We start from the raw sequence: 25757 nt of genomic DNA, 5'->3' as shown, positions 1-25757 counted from the left end.
AAGTATAGCATTTAAAAGATTTAGATTTTTCTGGCTCTTAAAATAAAATTTTCAAGAAAAAATTAAAATCATGAGTCATACAGATAAGAAAAGATTACATTTTTAAAGATTTTATTTAACTCATCAAGGAGGAAACTAGTAAGATGTTACAGCCAGTTCATTATGTTTGGGGAATATTGAAATGAGTATGCAAATAAGAAATAGAACTGGTTTTCCCTGCGAGAAAACCTGCCAATGCACATGCACAGAGTTCATTTGCAAGTCTACAGACATGAATTATTTGGCATTTTATCAGTTACCTACAATTTATAGAGTTGTAAAATAGCTCCCATAGAATCAATATCAGATAACCAAGAAGAAAATGCTCTAGAGGGTGAATGGCTTTCCATCAAAGCACAATATTTTTCCCTACATAGCAAAGAGAAACATACAGTACATAAAATAGACATTGCTATCTGCCCCCTCAATATTCTTCTCCTCTACCACCTCTCTCCCTGCTTACAGAACTCTGACTTGTTTAGGTAAATGCAGGGTTCCCTAATGCTGCCTGCATGAATGAACAAACGATACCCTCATCATTCAGCTTGTCCAGCAATTAGCTCAAGTCTGGCCTCAGTTTTGTCCAAGATGTAAGGGAAATTTTTCTATGTGGAATTTCTAGGAAAGCTTTTGCATTCCTGATAAAAAGGTTTGGTGGCAACTGGCATAGTCTTTTCTCTTTTCTCTTTCCCTTTTTTGGACCTGGAATACAGATGTAATTACTGGAGTTCAGTAGCCATCTTGTGGTTATAGAGTAACTAAAATAGAAAACATATATAATACTAGCTGTATCATTCTACTCAGGCTGCTATAACAAAATGTCACAGACCAGGTGGCTTAAATGACAGACATTTATTTCTCAGAGTTGTGGAAGCTGGTAAGTTCAAGATCAAGGTGGTAGCTGATTTGGTTCCCATTGAGAGTTCATTTCCTGACTTGCAGATAGCCCCCTTCTCACTGTGGTCTTAAATGAGAGCAAGCTGTCTTCCTATAAGGATATTAATCTCATCAGGAAGTCCCCACCCTCTTGACTTCATCTAAACCTAATTACCTTCCAAAGGCCCAATCTCCAAACACCATCACTTTGGAGGTTAGGGCTTGATTATATGAATTTTGGGAGAATACAATTAAGCCCATAGCAATGGCTAATGCTTATGTAGCAATTACTATGTGCCAGGTATTATTCTAAGTGATTTTCATATATTGGCCCTTTTAATCATTGCAATATCTCTTAAGATAACTATTATTTTCATTATCTTACAAATGACAATACTGATGATATGGTTTGTGCAAGGTCACATGACTAAGAAAGAGTGGGGTCAGGATTTGAACCAAGTTTGTCTGGTGGCAGAATCTGTGTTCCTAACCATTATGTGATTTTATCCTATTACAAGAATCACAGAGACACGGGCCCTAACACCTTTGAACCACTGAACCAGTAACCACCAACTTCCAGACTTCTGATTATGTAAGACAACAAAACTCTATCAATTTAAGCTGCAAATAATTAAGTTCATAACTGGTAGAATCTTTCACCATTTAGTATAATTTTGCTATATTTTGGGGGTGTTGTTTGGGTTTAGGTTAAACTTAATCAGATTAAAACTTTTCTCAGATTAAAAGTCTCCTTCTTTTCCTAACTTGCTAAAAATCTGTATCATAAAAACTAACCATAGAAAAAATTTCAAATATAAGATGATTATTTTCCTCCATAGAGGATTTCATTTGTTTCCACTAGATTCCTAGGGCCACCAGTAATATGATCACCCTAATCCAGCTTCAAATGTTGAGTCTTTCCGGGCCTCTCTGTGACTGGAAGCTGGCTAACTTCCAGTTTACTGAGCCCTGGGGTGTAAACCTTTGGGTCTAACTAAAGCACAAAACTTTACTCCAAGTTTTACACCCCAGCCCTGGGAGGCTGTCACATGGGCTGCTGTCATCTCTTTTCTGGAATAATCTGGCACCTCCAGGGCTGAAACTTTCTCAATACCACTCGCATCCCTCTGCATCTTCTGCATCTTGGCTCACTTACTCTTTACAACTCTTTTAGCTCTTCAAGACCCTCAAGTAGATTTTTTTCAAGTTCCCACCTTTCTAAGTGCCCTTAGAAGAAAAGTTGTATGAAGTACCATTATTGGAGAAGGTACAAGTCCTTCTCTTCCCTTTTTCCTTACATTTCAGCTGCCTTGATATCAACACCTTCCATACTTCTGAGGTTACCATTTTCTTTAATATTATGATAGCATAGCTCAAAGTCACATCCCCTGTGGTAAGTAAAGCCCCCCTCCATATTTCTATAACTTTTGGAGGTAGAAGGGCCTCTGATTTTCTTGTTTTTGTCTTTGCTACATCCTGTATCCCTGTTGTCACACAATACATCTCTATTCATCCTGCAAATGCCATGAATGCAAAGCTTTGGGTGCCTTCGCTTGTTACCAAATAAGTGAGTAATAAATGAAAATATATTAAAAAGCCCACTGAAGCATCACAAATACAGATCAACATAGTTTAACAGTAGACTTGAGTGTCTTTAAAGTTCTTTCATCCCCTCTTCCATGTGGAACTTCTCACTTGCCTTCTCCTCAGTCATCTTTCCCAACACCACTCTATACACTCCATCCCCCACCTCCTTATCCCACCCCATAACTTCCCATGTTGCTTTGGCCTTCCTTCTCCTTCCCACAGCTCTGTGGTTGCTTGACTGTTTTCTTCTCAAAGCTGTCAGCTCCCCAAATCTCCAAAATCCTGTTTACTACTAATGGAGAGCAGTTTAAATCTCTCTCCAACCACTATTTTAAACTAAGTTCAGGTCCAACCTTATGTTAAATGATAATTTTAAGAAAAAGGCAAACTTCACTTTCATACAGATATCAAATTTAACACATTTTAAAGATTTTAGTTAATTCATATAACATAAAGGAAGTGGTTCAGAGTAAACGTCAAAAAGCACAAACATATAGAGTAAAGGAATCAAATTGCAAACGGAGGCAAAATAACTCTTCCACAGTGGGGAGAGAAGTCAATGGAAACTCTCCTGGACAAGATCAAGTTTGCATATCCTTCAGTTACCGGCAATTTGAAAAGAGGTACAGAAAGTAGCTCAGAGACAATGAACAAGCCTGGAACCAGACTGCCCAGAAGGATGTGCTCTGGACCAAACATAGTTTTTCAAAGAAGTGAAAAAAATGTTTCTATACTTAGCTTATCCAAAAATTCATTAAGGGGCCTACACTACTGAACAGAATGTCATCAAAACTTGGGGTCGGGCTTCCCTGGTGGCGCAGTGGTTGAGCGTCCGCCTGCCGATGCAGGGAACACAGGTTCGTGCCCCAGTCCGGGAAGATCCCACATGCCATGAAGCGGCTGGGCCCGTGAGCCGTGGCCGCTGAGCCTGTGTGTCCGGAGCCTGTGCTCTGCAACGGGAGAGGCCACAACAGTGATAGACCCGTGTACCGCAAAAAAAAAAAAAAAAAAAAAAATTGGGTTCTTCCCTTTGAGAGTCAAAGCATTCTCCAGTTCTCTTAAGTTACACTAATGAGTGCTCTTAGATTATACTTTCTCCTTTCCTATGATCAAACTGGGAGGCAGTATCTGAGCATCAAAGAAGCAATATGACAATTTAGACTATTTTTTCAGTGAAGGCCTACAGATGTCATTTCCTCTTTTCTGTCTCAGCTGAATTGTATAAAATATACCAGCTGTCTCTTCCCATTGCCTCTTGAATGAGGTCTCCACTGACAACCCCTTCCCTGGCTATGGTGTCTTTCACCCTCAGTGATTCATTTCAACCCATTAAATGTTGGCACAGATGATATTAATAGCCAAGGTCAAGACTTTTAATTTCTTGCCTATTAAGGAAATGTTTCAGTATTTAAAGCAATAATAAGATTGTGGAATATCAGAACCAGAAGGTGCTCTAGAAAGTGTCTATTTTAATTTTATATTTTACAAATGAGGACAAAGTGGCCCCAGAAGGGAAGTGATCTGCCATCCAAGGTCACACTGAGGGGTGATAGCACAACAGGAGCTGGAACACAGGAATGCCATGCTGGCATTCAGTTTTTTGTTTTTTGACAGCTTTACCAGAACCAGCCATCTAAGTTCCTTTGGTTTGTCCTATAAGTCCTCTGTCTCCCCCACCACAGGGACTTTTCTCTTACTCCTAATGTTCCTGGTGCTTAATACTCATGGATTTGTATGCTAATTCCCAGTTAAATAAGGAACTGATCATGGACAAAGCTCTTTCTACTTCTAACAATTATTTTGGCTTAAATATAAGACTCTTGAAAAGCCCATCACAGTTAAAAGAATACATTTCTTATTGTAGAATAACAGTCTTTGTGGATAATTTAAAACATTCCACAAGTCTTTGATATTCCAGCCATCAAGAGGTGAAGTTTAATTTCCCTCTCTTGAACATGGGCTTCAATGACTCAATTCTTCTAAAGATTATGAAACTGAGCAGAACCCTTTGGGCCCTTCCAGTTATGAAAGACCCTCTGTGTCCCCTGTTGCTTATTTGTAGAAAAAGGCTTTAGTCTCCTAGGCCTTTCCTGAGTTCCAAAGAACAGAATCAAGAAGTTACTAATTAGTAAGTGAGGGAATACAGAGACAAAGGAAAACCAGTTAAACAAGAAAACTAATGATGGCTTAAATACTAGTTCAGTGATAAAACAGAGTCCTAGTTCCTCCTCAAGGGATATACATAACAATCTGATGCATGTCTTTGAGTTGTACTGCAGAAACCGATACCCACAACCAGGATGAGGATGGTGACTGTATGCTAACCACAAGTACGTAGATCCCAGAATGATTGGAACCAGAAAGTTGATGATTAAGATTCCTAAAACATCACCTTGTTACCTCATCATCAACCAATCAGAAGAAAGTCTACTAGCTACAACCCTCGCTCCAAATGTTGCCTTTAACCCTTTTCCTAAAAGCCATTTGGGAGTTTGGGTTTTGGGGGTATTTACTGCCCATTTTCCTTGCTCGACACCCTGCAATAAATGATGTACTTTCCTTCACCACAACCTGGTATCAGTTTATTGGCTTTGCTGTGCAGTGGGTGAGTGAACCCAAGTTTGGTTCAGTGACAATTTGAATGCACTGGAAGTTACAATGTTGACTTCTGATACTGAGTGCTAGAAGGCCATACACCTTCTACCTGAATCTCTCTCAGAACAAGTGCGTTTGCAGTCCAGTACTTCCACGTAAGAAGTCAGCTACGCTACAGCTGCCATGCTGGAAAGACCACGCTGAGAGACCACACAGCGATTTCTGAGGCACCCTAGCTCTTTCAGCCTTCAGATATCTGAAACTTTTCACACAAGTGAAAAGACTTCAGAATGATTCAGATTCTAAGCAGGAACTGTCTAAGTCTGGTCAACATCCAGAACTGTGAAAGATGATAATAAACAGACAGCTCTTGTAGTTTCAGTTTGGGAGGGCTTGTTAGTAGTATTAGAAAACTTGAACAACCTCTTTGAGAGGCAATGGAAAAGTTGGGCCTTGAAAACCTCAATCTAGACATAAGATTGTTAAGGTACAGAGGAGTCTCTAGTCAATCAGCATGCCGTGCCTATTTATTGACTGCATGTATAAGAGCTCATTATAGTAATTCACTTTTCAACAGGAAAGACTGAACTGATAATAAAACTCAGTTGCTCACTAAACATAAGTCCCTATTTCCCAGGGTGACCTTCACTGACAGTGAAGGCATTTTCCCCATTGCTTGGTGGAGTTTTATACAGGAGCTGTACAATGAAAGAGAGCACACTTGCCTATGAAATCTTTGCATGACACAATTTGCACACCTTTAAAAGCTGAGGATGGTCTGATTTTTGATATGAAAACACATCAATAATTTTACAGATGGAAGGTGATTCAGGTAGATGAAGTCGTTTGTCTGAGGTCTCTCAATATTCCCACTGAACAAGGATTTGAATGCCCAGACCTTTCTTGTTTTCCTCTCAATAGACATCAAAGTTTCAGGTTCCTGTATTTTCAGGATCCCCAAAAGCTATAAACCATCAGGAAGCTTCAAATCTCCTTTTAAAAATAGTCTTCAAATTGTAAAAACAGCAATCAGAATGAAGAAGCTCCTCTACGTTTCTTTGTTTGTACATTTACCAAATATTTATTTATTTTATAGACATTTTTAGAATTGGCCACTTAAGTACTGGATTTCCCTCCCAGAAGGGGCATAGATCTGTTCTAGGACCTGCAAAGCACCCTGTGGTGAGCGGGCATTCGACAATTAAGGGATATTTTCTTAATAATAATGTTTTCATATGGAAAAAACTGACAAGTCTTTAAATATGATAAGAGGCAGGGCTCTCTGATTTGGAGCTATAGGCTCAATATATTTCATTGTAATTACTTCTCTATATCCAGTGAAGATAAACAGTGCCAGTCCTCAGCAAAATTGTGAGGTCTATCTTTGTCAGTCCCAGTGTCCTCCTTATGCACATTTTTAATCTTTTAGCTCTCTTCTCTCACACTTCAAGCCTCCAAAGCTTTCCCACTCTTCTCTCCTACCTTCTCTGCCATTTTGGTTGTCCCCCAAATATCCATTTTTTCCTCTTCTTTGTGTAGCAAATTTGTTACATAAATGGCAATAATATGTCCCCAACTTCAGGGAGACTCTAATTGAACTAAACTAGCTGCAGTAATTGAATCTTCCAGACACAGTGATAAATTCCGTGTTTATTGGAAGAAGCATTCTTTCCCCAAAACTATGAGCAAGGAAAATGTTGTACCAGTTACTTCCAGCATTCACCTTATAAAGCTGGTTGGTGAATGAGGCCAATACACTGAAAAGAGCAGTCAAGAAAATAGTAGAGAAATAAAGACAGAGTCCTAATAAAACTACTCCTGAAAGCATCCCTAATCTCTGGGATTTTTAGTTATGTGATCATTTATTGTGTAAGTCAGTATGAATTGTTTTGTTTTCCTAGCAACCAAAAGCATCCCTAGAGTCAGTGATAGGTATTATATCTCTTCCCTTTCAAGATCCAGTGGAGGTTCAATTCTGATAATATGGCAAAGTACATTGTTTAAACCAACCCATTGAAGAAAAACAACTAAAAATGCCAAATAATCTATTAAAAAATCTTCCTAAAACTATCAAACAGATTGCAAAATGGTAAGAAATTGTTAGGACAAAATCTAAATGAAATATGGAACCCAAGCATTTAAGCCATTTTTGTCCTGAGGACATTTGCAAACGAGGAAAACCTGAGCATGCGTTGTGTACACTTCTTTGGGCGTGACTACAGAATTCATGAAGGCTGAATAAGCCCTTCACAGTCAAGGACCCTCTTCAGGTGAAGGTCTAATAGGAGACCCCACTTCTTTAAAGACAGAACCACATAAACCTCCAACTTAGGGTAAGGGAGAACCAGAAGTAAACTCCCATTCACCCTCTACCTTGAGGAAGTTGCAAAAAAAAATGTTCTTTGGTATTGAAGAGAATGGGAATATGACATTTGCTGAGAAGTGGGAACCAGAGCTGTCCCTCATCTGGATTTGCAGACCAAATTCTTATCACTTGGGTTATCCCCTCCCAAGAAAACAAAAGCAACTTTCCACAGGGTTCTAGAATAGAATGAGACAGTAGGGATGACAGTTAAGCATGAACATTTGTGAAGAAAGTGGTTTCTGGTCTGGACATTAAGAACAAGGCATGGTGGCCGAGGCTTCTTATAGAGAAGTGGCTCCACGCAGGCAGACCTGGTGTGGCCAATCATTCTGTGATGGAACACTTATTGTCCTTTGTCAGTCTTGCTGGCCATTGCCCATTTCTGATGACCCAGTAAGGGTGGGAAATGGCTAGCCATAAAGGACCAGTCTGCCCTCACATATTCCAAGACAAGACTAGTCTTCATTCTGCCTCCTCACTCCCATAAATTTGCAGATGATTGGAATGATTCCCTTGCCCACCAGCCTCCGTAAATCTTCAGGTCCCTTTCTTCTTATTTAAAATGTTCATCACTAATGAACTTTACTCCTATCCCAATAGCCTGAATAAAACTATTTATCCAATGAATCTTGTCTTTCACAAGTGGTAAGTAGACTGGCTCTACAATTGATGTGAATAAATTATATTTGGATTTTTGAAACATATTGCAATTTTCTCGAAGAATGGGCTCATAGCTAGGAATAAAGTACCTCTTGTGTAGATGGTAAAGGATATGTTTGTTAGAGGTAGGTTGATCTAATCAAAAGGACAAATCTTTCAAATAAACCTATATTCTTATTTGAACAGAGAGTATCAGGTTTGAAATGAAAAGGAGTGAAAAGAATAAAAAAGATAAATTGGAAAGTGCATGTACTTGGAATCAGGCCAGCATTTGAATACCAGCTTCTGCGGCTGACTATTGGGGTGAGCTTGGTCTAACTGCTGTTCCCAGTGGATACTGCTTTTACTCATCTGGTTGAATCTTGACTGTCGGTCAAGCCACACATCTTCTTCTTTTAGGCTTTTTCTGTGTTAGTGGGTGTTTCTGGTCTCAGTCCATGGCCCTCTCCATCTCTCCTTCTCAATATAGCTGTAAGCTGTCATGATTTGCCACTGAAACCCGTGCTGCGACTATAAATTATTTAAAGATAATGTGTGAATAAAGAGATGTGGAAATACAGTCTTATCAGGAATGAGTGACCTTATATTCATCTTCTTCTCTTCTTTGACAGGGAGATTAGATGGGTAGACACAGATATGTGGTCAAAACTAGGGCTCTACCCTCATCAAGGCATTTGGCAATAATATTATGGATGTAATGGAGGTGTAAGGAATGGATATGAACTAGCAAAAAATATTTTGAAAAGACAGTAATATAGAATAAATTGTGTTTCAATTGAAAACTATGCATAGTCTACAAATGGCATCTCCATTTTATCTACAAATGATACAACCCTTCTGGATAATCAGATTCCAGTCTTTTATTGTCTTTAGGCTATTTTATGGCTTCTTGTAAGTTGCTAGTCATGCAAATTCTGTCTTCTCCAGTAGAATTTTGATTGACTTCCCTACCTCTGGTAGAAAAAAACAGTTCTGCCTCCATTTACAATTCAATTCCTTTACTCCATATATACAATATTTGCCCTTTTTATCTTCTCCTTTGAACTGATTATAACATCTGCCTGGTTCTCTCATTAAATGAGTAAAATAATGATCTTTATATATATATATATATATATATATATATATATATATATTTTAAATGTGTTCATTTGTATATCAGTTTGAGAGTCATGATTTTCTCTTTTTCTGAAAATTAACACTAATGAGAACTGAAACCAATGATACTATATTAAACAATATTGGGGCCAGGATCACTTTCCCATGTCTGTAGTCAACTAGTGTGGCCAGAAAATATCTGATCCTGGAAGATAATTAAAATTGCCTATTTATAAAAGCTAGTAGAGTGTTTTTCAAAGGTCCCTTGAAGACCTTCTACCCACTAGCCCACCTATCCAAACTGTACAACTACATCAGTTCTCTACCTTGCTAGACTTGACCACAGATTATCCAGCCCAGGCCTTAAGAATCCAATAAATATACTTCCCTGCATTCCTCCTTTTGGGAAACCATTAGTTCTGTTAAAGATATGCTCTCCCTCTCTGCAGTAAGTTTAAAATCTCTCGTTTACCTAATTAGCAGATTTTCTTTGTAGTCTATGTGTGTGCATGGTGTGTGTAGTAAGGTGAAGGAGATTGACAACAGGAATCATGACCATCAGCTGCTTCTACCAGATGATATGTGTTAGTGCCCAATTTGGGATTATAGTGTCAAGTCGATTTTTTTTTTTTTTTTTTTTTTGTAGCAGAAATCTTGTCACGTCTGCACTCCACACTAGGGATCCAGATTAGGATTTGTCAATGTGGAGCAAAGTGTTGTACATATATTAGGTGCCCAAAAAGTATTTGAAAGTATTTGCAAATGGTAAAAGCTCACTTTTTTCCCTAAAAAGCCAGTAATTTGAGAAGAAGTTTAAATTTTTAAAAAAAATCAGATATACTTACAGGCTCATATGAATAAAAAATAAGTACTTATTATATATGCAAGTGAATTCATTATGTTTAAATGTGCAGAGGAAATAGAGTTCATTTATGTCTTCTAACTGAAATGATCTGATCTTTTCCCAGAGTCCCCTATCACAGGGTGTAGGAAAGAGGTGGGGAGAAATATTTAGCCCTATGTATTAATCTTAGTTCAGCCTCATAAACTGAATCTTGTCTTTAAAATAACTCAGTCCATTTTGGATTGGTGTTGTATGGGATGGGAGGAGGAGAATTTTGTTTCTGTGGCAATAGGATGGGGTTCTTTATATTCTCTCTTGTCTCTCTTGCAGAGTAGCTAGCTTTGGCAATGCCCGGAGCCCTACACTGTGTACCCCTCCAGCTCCCATTACCCAGAGCAAGTGACAACCTGTAACATCTCTTCTAGAGGCTCCCAGCAGCCCACCCTCACCCTCCCGTATTCTCAGGGGAGCAGTCACTTGCTCCCAAATTCTCTTCCCTCCAATACTAATCCTAGTATTTCTATGTCCTCCCTCTCCCCTCTGAAGGTCCTGACTGCAGAGGAGAGGAAATGAAGCTTTACCTCCTCAGTTCCTTTATTTTCTCCTTACAGTTAGCAGAGCTCAGAAGGCTTTGCTTCAGCTTCCTATCAACTCAGGACTTCCTTAATGTAAAATCTAAGGACAAATTCAAAACCAAGGGCATGCAACGACTTTTCAAGAGGACATGTACACAAAGTATTTGAGAAAATAAATTTCCAGGCTCTTCATTTCTTTTAGGTACTCTTCAAATCTGACCTGCTTAAGGATGCATTCATGTTTTTTTAAAAATTTAATTTTACCTTTTTCAGTCTTCTCTCTCATTTTAGTAAAGAAAACCACTCATTTCCCCATCAGTAACCTTACCATTGTCTCCCAGTGTGAAACTCTCCAGCACACTGAGCTAAGAGTGCCTTATAACTAACTGAGCTACAAGACAGGCTGTATTTAAGAAGATGTTTTTAAGGTAGTCTGAAGACAAGAGGGGAAAGAAAACAACTTTAGAGGAAATCAGTGCCTCTACCACCTACATCTACACAAACATTAAACATAGCTTAACTCCTAGCCAGATAACATAAAATCTCCCACATGCTCAAAATACTTGATGAAGGAAAACAAAGAGGATAATGTGTTGATTAAATGAACATGTGCATAAAAACAGCTGAAAAACCTAACTTTCTTCCATGATTCAGGTATTTCACATAAATTATTGTAATCCCACAGCAGACCCCCATGTATCCTGGACTTTAGAAATCAGAAAACTGAAACCAGACAACATAAGGCATAAGACCAGCAATTGGTAGGGCTCTGAGCCCTGCCAAGCCAGCCAGCTCCACCAGAGCAAGCTGCCTCCAGTGTCTAAGGCTTACCTCGCCCATCCTGATAGCAGGAATCAGAGGGACAGAAGCAAAAAGCCCATGAGAATCTGAGCTTCCTATTATAAGCCACATACTGGAGTCTTCATGAATTTCAACCAATTTCTGAAAGACCAGTGAGAAATGAATGTTTACAGCTATGGAGTAACAACAGGGATACAGAGATACTCTCATTCAGAACATTTCTGACCATGTTAAATGTCTTACCAATTAGCTTCCTTCAGTGAATGAATGAATGGAACACTAGTTTAAGCTGTTAAACAGGCGCAGCACTACAGGGAGAATACAGAGGCCACTCAGTTGCCCTAGTAGACCTGAGCAACATGGTACAAATTATGGGTCTGGAAAACTGCCTTGGTGACAAGAAGTATGTAAATGGTTTATGCATAAGAGTGTTTATATGCATATCCAAAATTTTCTGTGAGTAAAACTTTAAAGTTTTTTTTTTTTTTTTTTTTTTTTTTTTACAGTGTACTACCAAAGGGACCTTCAAGATGGTGGAGGAGTAAGACATGGAGATCACTTTCCTCTCCACAAGTACACCAAAAATACATCTACATGTGGAACAACTCCTATAGAACACCTACTGAATGTTGGCAGAAGACCTCAGACTTCCTAAAAGGCAAGAAAATCCCCACATACATGGGTAGGGCAAAAGAAAAATACAGAGACAAAAGAATAGGGACAGGACCTGCACCTCTGGGAGGGAGCTGTGAAGGAGGAAAAGTTTTCACACACTAGGAAGCCCCTTTGTGAGCAGAGACTGCGGGTGGCAGAGGGGGGCAGCTTCAGAGCCACGGAGGAGAGCACAGCCACCAGGGTGCAGAGGGCAAAGCGGAGAGATTCCTGCACAGAGGATCAGCTTGTCTGCTTACCAGCCAGGGCAGGTGGGTGCTGGGAGCTGATGCTCAGGCTTCAGAGGTCAGAGCCCAGGGGAGAGGACTGGGGTTGGTTGTGTGAAGACAGCCTGAGGGGGCTAGTGAACCACTGCGAGCCAGGAGGGAGTCCAGGAAAAAGTCTGGACCTGCCAAGAGGAAAGAGACCATTGTTTTGGGGTGCATGAGGAGAGGGGATTCCTTCCCCCATGCCCACAGAAGACAGAGCACCACCTAAGTAATCTCCAGAGATGGGCACAAGCTGCAGCTATCAACTCGGACCCCAAAGATGGCCATGAAGTGCTAATGCTGCTGCTGCCACCAAGAAGCCTCTGTGCAGGCACAGGTGACTATCCACACCTCCCTTCCTGGGAGCCTGTGCAGCCTACCACAATCAGGGTCCCGTGATCCAGGGACAACTTCCCTGGAGAACACAGGGAGCACCTCAGGCTGTTGCAATGTCAAGCTGGCCTCTGCCGCTGCAGACTCACCCTGTGTTCCAATTATGACTACCATACTCTTCCCTCCCCTTGGACTGAGTGAGCAAGGGCAGCCTAATCAGCCACTGCTTAAACCCCCTGTTGTCTGGGAGAGGAACAGATGCCTGAGGGCAACCTACAAGCAGAGGTGGGACCAAAATGAAAGTTAAACCAGGAGCTGTGCAAACAAAGAAGAGAAAGGAAAATTTCTCCATGCAGCGTCAGGAGCAGCAGATGAAATCCCCACAATCAACTTGATGTACCCTGCATCTGTGAAATACATGAATAGACAATGAATTGTCTCAAAATTGAGGCAGTGGATTCTGGGAGCAATGGTAGACTTGGAGTTTGCTATCTGTGACTGATTTGTTTCTGATTTTTATGCTTACCTTAGTTTAGATTTAGCACTTGTTATCACTAGTGGATTTGCTTCTTGGTTTAGTTGCTCTCTTTTTTTTAAATTTTATATTTTTTCTTTTAATAATTTTTAAATATTTTATTTTATTTTCTTTCTTTTTTGTCTCCCCTTTCTTCTGAGCTGTGTGCCTGACAGTGTCTTAGTACTCTGGCCGTGTGTCAGGCCTCAGCCTCTGAGGTGGGAGAGCTGAGTTCAGGACATTGGACCACCAGAGACCTCTACCCCACAAAATATCAATTGGCAAGAGCTCCCCCAGAGATTGACATCTCAACGTTAAGACCCAGCTCCACCCAATGGCCAGCAAGCTCCAGTGCTGGATGCATCATGCCGAACAACTAGCAAGACAGGAACACAACACCACCCACTAGCAGAGAGGCTACCTAAAATCATACTGAGTTCACAGACACCCAAAAACACATCATCAAACGTACCCCTGCCCACCAGAAAGACAAGATCCAGCCCCACCCACCAGAACACAGGCACTAGTCCCCTCCACCAAGCAAGCCTAAACAAGCCACTGAACCAACCCCACCCACTGGGATCAGACACCAAAAATAATGGGAAATACGCACCTGCAGCCTGCAAAAAAGAGACCCCAAACACAGTAAGTTAAATAAAATGAGGAGACAGAGAAATATGCAACAGATGAAGGAGCAAAATAAAAACACACCAGATGAAACAAATGAAGAGGAAACAGGCAGTCTACCTGAAAAAGAATTCAGAGTAATGATAATAAATATGATCCACAATCTTTGAAATAGATTGGAGAAAATACAAGAAATTTTTAATAAGGACCTAGAAGAAGTAAAGAGCAAACAAACAATGAAGAACAACACAATAAATGAAATAAAAATTCCCCACAAGGAATCAATAGCAGAATAACTGAGGCAGAAGAACAGATAAGTAACCTAGAAGATAAAATAATGGAAAAAACTACTGCAGATCAGAAAAAAGAATGAAAAGAACTGAGGACAGTCGCAGAGACTGCAGGGACAACAGTAAATGCACAAACATTCGAATAATAGGGGTTCCAGAAGAAGAAGAGGAAAAGAAAAGGACTGAGAAAATATTTGAAGAGATTATAGTTGAAAACTTCCCTAAAATGGAAAAGGAAGTAGTCAATCAAGTCCAGGAAGAACAAAGAGTCCAATACAGGATAAATCCAAGCAGAAACATGCCAAGACACATATTAATCAATCTATCAAAAATTAAATACAAAGAAAAATATTAAAAGCAACAAGGGAAAAACAACAAATAACATACAAGGGAATCCCCATAAGTTTAACAGCCAATCTTTCAGCAGAAATTCTGCAAGCCAGAAGAGAGTGACCGCACATCTTTAAAGTGCTGAAAGGGAAAAACCTACAACCAAGATTACTCTACACAGCAGGCGTCTCATTCACATTTGACAGAGAAATTAAAACCTTTACAGACAAGCAAAAATTAAAAGAATTCAGCACCACCAAACCAGCTTTGCAGCAAATGCTAAAGGAACTTCTCTAGGCAGGAAAAAAAAGAGAAGGAAAAGACCTACAATAACAAACCCAAAACAATTAAGAAAATGGTAATAGGAACATACATATCGATAACTACCTTAAATGTAAATGGATTAAATGCTCCAACCAAGAGACATAGACAGGCTGAATGGATACAAAAACAAGACACGTATGTATTCTGTCCACAAGAGACACACTTCAGACCTAGGGACACATACAGACTGAAAGTGAGGGGATGGAAAAAGATATTCCATGAAAATGGAAATCAAAATAAAACTGAACTAGCAATTTTCATATCAGACAAAATAGACTCTAAAATAAAAACTATGACAAGAGACAAAGAAGGACACTACATATGATCAAGGGATCAATCCAAGAAGTCATAACAACTATAAATATTTATGCACCCAACATAAGAGCATCTCTCTATATAAGGCAAATTCTAACAGCCACAAAACGGGAAATTCATAGTAGCACAATAACAGTAGGGGACTTTAACACCCTACTTTCACTAATGGACAGATCATCCAAAATGGAAATAGATAAGGAAACACAAGCTTTAAATGACATATTATACAGGATGTACTTAATTGATATTTATAGGACATTCCATCCAAAAACAACAGAATACACTTTCTTCTCAAGTGCTCATGGAATATTCTCCAGGACAGATCATATCTTGGGTCACAAATCAAAGCTCGGTAAATTCAAGAAAATTGAAATAATATCAAGTTTCTTTTCTGACCACAATGCTAGGAGACTAGATATCAGTTACAGAAAAAAAAAAAAAAACTGTAAAAAATACAAACACATGGAGGCTAAACAATACACTACTAAATAACCAAGAGATCACTGAAGAAATCCAAGAGGAAATTTAAAAAGACCTAGAAACAGGGCTTCCCTGGTAGCGGAGTTGTTGAGAGTCCACCTGCCGATGCAGGGGACACGGGTTCATGCCCTGGTCTGGAAAGATCCCACATGCCACGGAGTGGCTGGGCCCGTGAGCCATGGCCGCTGAGCCTGTGTGTTCAGAGCCTGTGCTCTGCAACGGGAGAGGCCACAACTGTGAGAGGCCCATGTATCACACGCACAAAAAAAATACCTAGAAACAAATAACAATGAAAACATGATGACCCAAAACCTATGGGATGCAGCAAAAGCAGTTTTAGAAGGGAAGTTTATAGCAATAGAATCCTACCTCAAGAAACAAGAAAATCTCAAATAAACAACCTAAACTTACATCTAAAGCAATTAGAGAAAGAAGAACAAAAAAACCAAAGTTAACAGAAGGAAAGAAATCATAAAATTCAGATGAGAAATAAATGTAAAAGAATGAAGTAAACAATAGCAATGATCAATAAAACTAAAAGCTGGTTCTTTGAGAAGAGAAACAAAATTGACAAACCATTAGCCAGACTTATCAAGAAAGAAAGGGAGAAGACTCAAATCAACAGAATAAAAATGAAAAAGGAGAAGTAATAACTGACACTGCAGAAATAGAAAGGATCAGGAGATATTACTACAAGAAACTATCTGTCAATAAAATGGACATCCTGGAAGAAATGGACAAATTCTTAGAAAAACACAACCTTCCAAGACTGAACTAGGAAGAAATAGAAAATATGAACAGACCAATCACAAACACTGAAATTGAAACTGTTTAAAAATCTTCCAAAAAACACAGTTCCAGGACCAGATGGCTTCACAGGTGACTTCTATCAAACACTTAGAAAAGAGCTAACACCTATCCTTCTCAAACTCTTCCAAAATATAGCAGGGAGTAACACTCTCAAACTTATTTTAAGAGACCTCCATCACCCAGATACCAAAACCAGCCAAAGATGTCACAAATAAAGAAAACTACAGGCCAATATCACTGATGGACATAGGTGCAAAAATCCTCAACAAAATACTAGCAAACAGAATTCAACAGCACATTAAAAGTATCATACAACGTGATCAAGTGGGGTTTATGCCAGGAATACAAGGAGTCTTAAATATATGCAAAACAATCAATGTGATACACCATATTAACAAATTGAAAGAGAAAATCCATATGATAATTTCAATAGATGCAGGAAAACCTTTTGACAAAATTCAACACTCATTTATGATAAAAACCCTCCAGAAAGTAAGCATAGAGGGAACTTACCACAACATAATAAATGACATATATGACAAACCCACAGCCAAAATCATTCTCAATGGTGAAAAATTGAAACCATTTCCTCTAGGATCAGGAACACAACAAGGTTGCCCACTCTCACCATTGTTATTCAACATAGTTTTGGAAGTTTTAGCCACAGCAATCAGAGAAGAAAAAGAAATAAAAGGAATTGAAATCAGAAAAGAAGTAAAACTGTCACTGTTTGCAGATGACATGATACTATACATAGAGAATCCTAAAGATGCTACCAGAAAACTACTAGAGCTAATCAATGAATTTGGTAAAATGGCAGGATGTAAAATTAATGCACAGAAATCTCTTGCATTCCTATAAACTAATGATGAAACACCTGAAAGAGAAATTAAGGAAGCACTCCCATTTACCATTGCAACAAAAAGAATAAAATACCTAGGAATAAACTGACTTAAGGAGACAAAAGACCTGTATGCAGAAAATTATAAGACACTGAAGAAAGAAATTAAAGATGATACAAACATATGGAGAGATATACCATGTTCTTGGATTGGAAGAATCAACATTGTGAAAATAACTACACTACCCAAAGCAATCTACAGAGTCAATGCAATCCCTATGAAACTACCAATGGCATTTTTCACAGAACTAGAACAAAAAATTTCACAATTTGTATGGAAACACAAAAGACACCGAATAGCAAAAGCAGTCTTGAGAAAGAAAAACGGAGTTGTAGGAATCAGGCTCCCTGGCTTTAGACTATACTACAAAGCTACAGTAATCAAGACAGTATGGTACTGGCACAAAAATAGGAATATACATCAATGGAACAGGGTAGGAAGCCCAGAGACAAACCCAAGCACATATGGTCACCTTATCTTTGATAAAGGAAGCAAGAATATACAATGGAGAAAAACGTAGCCTCTTCAATAAATGGTCCTGGGAAAACTTGACAGCTACATATAAAAGAATGAAATTAGAACACTTCCTAACACCATACAAAAAAGTACACTCAAAATTGATTAAAGACCTTAATGTAAGGCCAGGCACTATACAACTCTTAGAGTTAAATTTAGACAGAGCACTCTATGACATGAATCACATCAAGATCCCTTTTGACCCACCTTCTAGAGAAATGGAAATAAAAACAAAAATAAACAAATGGGACCTAATGAAGCTAAAAGCTTTTACACAGCAAAGGAAACCATAAGCAAGATGAAAAGACAACCCTCAGAGTGGGAAAAAATATTTTCAAATGAAGCAACTGACAAAGGATTAATCTCCAAAATATACAAGCAGCTCATGTAGCTCAATATCAAAAAACAAAAAACCCAATCCAAAAATGGGCAAAAAACCTGCAAAGACATTTCTCCAAAGAAGATATACAGATTGCCAACAAACACATGAAAGGATGCTCAACATCATTAATCATTAGAGAAATGCAAATCAAAACCACAGTGAGGTATCACCTCACTCCTGTCAGAATGTCCATCATCAAAAAATCTAGAAACAATAAATGCTGGAGAGGGTGTGGAGAAAAGAGAACCCTCCTACACTGTTGGTGGGAATGTACATTGATACAGCCACTATGAAGAACAGTATGGAGATTCCTTAAAAAACTAAAAGTAGAACTACCATATGACCCATCAATCCAACTACTGGACAGATACCTTGAGAAAACCATAATTCAAAAAGAGACATGTACCACAATGTTCATTGCAACACACTTTACAATAACCAGGACATGGAAGCAACCTAAGTATCCATCGGCAGATGAATGGATAAAGATGTGTCACATATATACAATGGAATATTACTCAGCCATAAAAAGAAACGAAATTGAGTTATTTGTAGTGAGGTGGATGGACCTAGAGTCTATCATACAACGTGAAGTAAGTCAGAAAGAGAAAAACAAATACCATATGCTAGCACATATATATGGAATCTAAAAGAAAAAATAAATGGTTCTGATGAACCTAGTGGCAGGACTGGAATAAAGACCTAGATATAGAAAATGGACTTGAGGACACAGGGAATGGGAAAGGTAAGATGGGAAGATGTGAGAGAGTAGAATTGACATATATACACTACCAAATGTAAAATACATAACTAGTGGGAAGCAGCTGCATAGCACAGGGATATCAGCTCGGTGCTTTGTGACCACCTAAAGGGTTGGAACAGGGAGAGTGGGAGGGAGATGCAAGAAGGATGGGATATGATGACATATGCATACATATAGCTGATTCACTTTGTTATAGAGCAGAAACAAATGCAACATTGTAAAGCAATTATACTCCAATAAAAGTGTTAAAAAAAAAAAAGTGAACTACCAGAATCTTCCAAAACAGTTTAGCATCTGCTCAAGTACAGAAAGTTTTGTATCATTTTTTAAAGGAACATGATATTTTGATTGAAGTATAATTGATTTACAATATTATATTAATTTCAGGCATACAACATTGTGATTAAATATTTTTTATAAATTATACTCAATTTAAAGTTATTGAAAAATATTGCCTATATTCCCTGTACTGTACAATATATCATTGTAGCTTATTTCTTTAATACACAGTGGTTTGTACCTCTTAATGATCTCCTAACCCTATCCTGCCCTTCCTCTCTTCCCTCTCCCTACTGTAACCACTAGTTTGTTCTCTATATTTGTGAGTCTGTTTCTGTTTTGTTATACTCATGTGTCTGTTTTATTTTTTTAGATTCCATATATAAGTGATAACATAAAATATTTGTCTTTCTCTGTCTAACTTATTTTACTAAGCATAATTCCCTCCAGGTCCATCCATGTTGCTGCAAATGACAAAATTGCATTCTTTTTCATAGCTGAGTAATATTCCATTTTATATATATCACTTCTACTCTATCCATTGGTCTGCTGATGAAAACTTATGTCGTTTCCATATCTTGGCTCTTATAAATAATGCTGCTATGGGCATTGGGGTGCACATCTCTTTTTTAATTAGCATATTAGTTTTCTTTGAATATATACCCAGGAGTGGAATGCTAGATAGTATGCTAGTTCTATTTTTAATTTTTGATTAATCTCCATACTGTTTCCCTTAGTGGCTGCACCAATTTACATTTCCACCAACAGTGTATTAGAGTTTCCTTTTCTCCACATCCTTACCAACATTTGTTGTTTCTGAACTGCCATTCTGACAGGTGTGAGGTAATATCTCATTGTGGTTTTCATTTGCATTTCTCTGATGATTAGTGATGTTGCATACCTTTTCATGTGCCTGTTGGCCATCTGTACGTCTTCTTTGGAAAAAATTCTATTCAGGTCTTCTGCCCATTTTTCAATCAGGTTGCTTGTTTTTTTGATGTGGAGTGGTATTAGCTGTTTATACATTTGGATATTAACCCCTTATCAGTCTTATCATTTGCAAACATTTTCTCCCATTCTGTAGGTTGTGTTTTTGTTCTGTCAATGTTTTCCTTTACTTTGCAAAGGATTTTTAAGTTTAATTCAGTCCCTTTTGTTTATTTTTGCTTTTTCTTCTTTTGCCTGTGGAGACAAATCCAAAAATATTGTTACAGTTTATGAAAAAGTGTGTTCTACCTGTTTTCCTCTAGGAGTTTTATGGTTTCAGGTCTTTCATTTAGGTCTTTAATCCATTTTGAGTTTATTTTTGTCTATGGTGTGAGAAAATGTTCTGATTTCATTCTTTTACATGTAGCTGTCCAGTTTTCTCAGCACCACTTATTAAAGAGACTGTCTTCTCCACACTGTATATTCTTGCCTCCTTTATTGTAGAGTAATTGACCAGAAGTGTGTGGATTTGTTTCTGGGCTCTCTATTGATCTCTGTGTCTATTTTTGTGTCAGCACTGTACTGTTTTGATTACTATACCTTTGTAGTGTAGTTTGAAGTCAGGGAGCATACCTTCAGCTTTGTTCTTTTTTCTCAAGACTTTAGCAATTTGGGGTCTTTTGTAGTTCCATATAAATTTTAGGATTATATGTTCTAAGTTTATGAAAAACGTCATGAGTATTTTGATAAGCATTGCATTAGATCTGTAGATTGCTTTGGGTAGTATGGCCATTTTAACAATATTAATTCTTCCAGTCCAAGAACACATCCAAGATATCTTTGCATTTCTTTGCATCATCTTCAATTTCCTTCATCAACGTTTTATAGTTTTCAGAGTATAAGTCTTTCGCCCCTTTGCTTAAGTTGATTCCTAGCTATTTTGTTATTTTTGATGTGATTTTAAATGGGATTGTATTCTTGATTTGTTTCTGATAGTTCATTATTAGTGTATAGAAAGACAATATATTTCTGCATATTAATCTTGTATCCTGCAACTTTATTGAATTCATTTATTAGTTCTAATATATTTTTGGTAGAGCCTTTAGGGTTTTCTCTATATAATAGCATATCATCTGAAAATTGTGACAGTTTTACTTCTTTCCTTCCAATATGGATGCCTTTTATTTCTTTTTCTTGTCTTGTTGTTGGGCTAGGACTTCCTATACTATGTTAAACAGAAGTGCCAAGAATGGGCATTCTTGACTTGTTCCTGATTTAGAGGGAAAGCTTTCAGCTTTTCACCACTAAGTATGGGTTTGACATAAATGGGCTTTATTATGTTCAGATATATTCCCTTTACACCAAGTTTGATGAAAAAAAAGTTCTACATTGTTTTTTTTGGTTTCTTCTATTGATATTTTTTTCTTCTATTGATATTTTTTTCCTGATTTTGGAAAAAGATTGAAAACAAAGTTGAAAGAAAAAAAATCCTCCATAATTTCACTATCCACAGTTAACTGCTAATAATATTATGATCTTTTTATTTCTTTCTATGTAAATATGTATATGTATATATAGTATAAAATTGTCAAATTTGGCTATTATATATATATATATATATATATATATATACACACACACACACTATTGCTTTCTCTTCTGCTGTCCTTAAAATTATACCATAAGCATTCCCCACATTCTAAGAAAACACTATTTTTAATGCCTATGCCTAAATTCCAGCATGAATTTGTATCACAATTCAGATGGCCAAAATTTTATGCTGGACACAAAATTTTGTCATTTGTTGAGTATTACAAATAATGGAAAGAATCAGCACTCTCTAAAACCTCCCCATTTTGTAACTGAAGAAAAATACTAATTTAAAAATTAATAGAAAATTTTGTGATAACAGAAATTTTTTATTCTGCACTGTGCAGTAGAGTATCCGCTAGCCACATGTGGTTGTTAAGTTCTTGATATATAGTTAGTGCAACTGATTAACTGGATTTCTTACTTTACCTAACTTTAATAAATTTAAGTAGCCACATGTGACCTTATTGCTTAAAGCAGAGCTTGAAGAATTCATCACACCACTCTAAGTATTTGCTTGTATGCAGGAATACCCCCATCTTGTGGTCTTTTAGAAAACTGCCTGTAAAATTGTTTGAAACCAAGGTGTATTTGCAATCATAAGCACAATTTGTAGCTGTAATTCCATGGACCACAGAAGTCCACCTAGTAGGTATCTGAAAATTTAAAGATTGGCATTGCTAAAACACAGTACTCAGGGCAAATTAATTCACATGGGGACAGTCAATGCCTGGACAAACACTAAAAATAAGCATGCTTGGGACAGTTTGGGTTAATATTTTAACAAACAGCCGAAATCTCTAGGAGTTATTGACACCAAAATTAGGCCCTTCGTTTGTTCTCTTATTCAAAAGTCCTCTAAATCCTTCCCCCAAATCTAGCACACAATTTTCAAAATTGGCTTGATATATGTGTGTGGTACATATATATCTTTCGAACATATAAATCATTTGTGATTTAATGGGGAACAAAATTAAGATTCCCCCCTTACCCAACTAGGTTTGTAACTAATTAAGAGATAGACAGTGGTGGAAAACACATGAAGACCGCACATTTTATTACTGACAGAACTGTTTTAAAAATATGGCTTCGTGGCACAGCAATGATGGAAATTCTAATATTGAATCCCAGAATAAGACTTGTCTACCAACTTGCAAGCCTCTCTGTAAAACCGTGGGCCTCCCCCTAATGGCAGAACATAAAGGCAGACCAGAGAGATATATGCTATGGGCAGCTGACCCCAGAGACCAGAGATGGGTGGAGGCAGGAGGCTGGAGAGGGAGACAGGAGAGAGTCTGTTGGCAGTGGCATGTATCCCACATTCTGTAAGTTATAATTTATTCTTCTTTGGTAGAAATAATTAAAGGCTGTGCAGATTGTTTAGGGAAAGTCCCTCTTCAAAGAAACTGGAAGACAGAAAAAGTATTCACACTAATGGAAATGAATAAATGATATTCCAGCATGATATCAGTGAAAATTTTAGCTGTTTGACAAAATAATTTCAGCTTCACCTGAGAGCTGTTGGGGAGAAGAGCAGATACTTACTCATTTTTGCACAACTCTGTTCATCTTTTTCAATCTGAAGGGATCACATATTAGGTGCTTGCAGTAAATGACTCTAAAACAAAAACAAATACTGATATCAGACTCAGTCCTCTTAAAATGCTGCTTCAGTTTGCTGGTAGACTTTAAAAATTCACTGGTGTCTTCTAGTTCAAAAACAAAAGAACTAGCTCAAAAACCATTATACTATCAAGTTGTTTAAAAAATATTCAGTTAAAATATAAAGGGTAAAAATCAGTAACTGCATAACAACATTAGAGCAATAATAATAAGCTACACTGTAATAAAATATTTCATTCACAGCAGCAATAAAAATATACAATTCTAATTATAGAAATTCACCCTAAGGATATACTTGCAGTTGGATGTAACAGTTTATTACAGGGTTATTCATCACAAAACTGTTTATAATCATCCTTATAAAATGATGGTGATGGTAGATGTTTCCAAGTGTGCTAACTTGACAAAATTTCAAAACTCTCTGACAACTCTGTATTATCCCCAACACCAAAGACTCACTAGTCCATGAAACAATAAATCTGAAAACAATTCTAGTTAGATCTACTAATATGTCACTCTGGGAATTGGTATTAGACATAATAGTTTGTATCTATGTGGATCCAGGAGAGATCATCCTCTCTGGTGAGAAGAAATGCCAGGAAATTCACTTTGATTTGAGTCACTGGAGGTGGGCACCCCATTTGCCACATCTAAATATCCCTGAGGATATTTGTGGTTATTAAGGATAACTACTCTTAGAAGTGTAGGAGGGATAGACTACTGTTCAAAAAAAGATTTAGTCAGGCCTTTCTGTGTTAAGAAATTGAATGGGGAAGCTGCTGAGTCCCTGGCATGGATCTCTGAGGAGAGAAGGAGATGGTGCCCTTTTCCAGGAGAGTTCTGAGAACCACTGTACATCTTCTGAAAATGCCCAGTTGGGAGACCCATTGTACAGGAGTTAAAGAATGGTGCTTCTTTGATTAAACCTAACACCAGGATTAGGATTGCAAGCACAAATGCCGCCAGACAGGCAATATAAAGGTTTGTGTCAGGCTGGCTGTAAAACAGAGGACAAAAATGTTTGTCATGAAATGTGTGTGCAGAATAAACCACTTCTGAGGGTCGGATTTGACCCATAGACAGCCAGTTTGTGACCCTTGACTGACATGGTGAGTTAATTCTCCTTCAAAGAATCACAGCCAAATGTTGGAATCTGATCCAGACAGGCATTCTCCGTGCTGGGCACTTAGGTTCTACCGTTTAGAGCAGGGTCAGTGTCAACACTGATGTCATGTGGCAGTGAAGAGCAGTGGCGACATGACCTCATCCAACTCTCAGTAGATGCTGGATTTTCTATTAATGCAACAGGTTAGGGACTTGAAAGACTAACCAGAAAATACTATATTGAACAATGTAGATAAGAAATACTAGATAGAATAATGTATGGTGTAGTTTTGGAGCACTCATATAAATTTCAGAGGTTTCTGTCACCCTCCTTCTCTTCTTTCTTCCTCTTCCTCTTCCTCTCCCCTCCTTCCTCTCTCCCTCTCTCCCTCTCTCATGCATGCAGGCTCTCTCTCTCTGTCATTTTTCCCTCATCAGTTTGTGAATTTTTTAAGGGTACATTGTAAAATCTCCCTTCTCAGAATGGAGATTTAGCAGAATGGATGCTATATCTTCCCAAGTATATAAGCTAGTTAATAAGTGTGGGGATTTCATCTCTCTCATGGGTCTAAATTTCTTCCCATAAGCACATGCTATTCAGTACATCCATTGGTCAGAAAGCACTCCGAGGACACAACTCTTTCTGCTAATTGCCTCTGTATCCACCAATCGTTTCTCTCCTTTCTATTCCCATACTCATTTTCCCACACCCAGAGATATAAATGCAATATTGTTGACTGGTAAATGAGCTAAGCTGACAGTTGGTGGCACTGCTTCTCAACCAAAATTCGAAATTCATAACGTGTAAGCATAGGACACTTGATCTCTTTATTCACCACGAGAGGTGATCTAAACTCTAAGGACATGAGAATTACTAGGGGAACAGATTTCTGAACCCAATTCCTAGAGACAAACAGAGTAAGTCTTGGAATCTGCAGGTTTAATTAGTGTTCCAAATTATTCCAATTCAGTCTGTAAATCACATTATCTGAAGTGAAGGCATGGGATGTCAGGGCTTTGAGCTCAAGAATAGGTTGTGATAAAAGTTTCCTTCTGACATATCTTTCTTATCTGAGGGATTTGGCAAGGTCTTCAATGATATTGTGCTTCTATCAATTTCATATATATACATATATATTATATTGATAGATATGATATATATATATATCATAAAGTGTTACTTACTGTCAGACAGTCACAATTCTCTTAATGATTCCTTTCTCATTAAGTTCAAAATTAACCTGCTAATTCCCCCAAACTAATGAGTAGTTGAGATTTTTCCCTATGT

This window comes from Phocoena phocoena, chromosome 14 (assembly GCF_963924675.1).
Source record: "Phocoena phocoena chromosome 14, mPhoPho1.1, whole genome shotgun sequence".
NCBI lineage: Eukaryota > Metazoa > Chordata > Mammalia > Artiodactyla > Phocoenidae > Phocoena > Phocoena phocoena.
The sequence above is the reverse complement of the archived record's forward strand: the minus strand, read 5'-3'. Positions refer to the sequence as shown.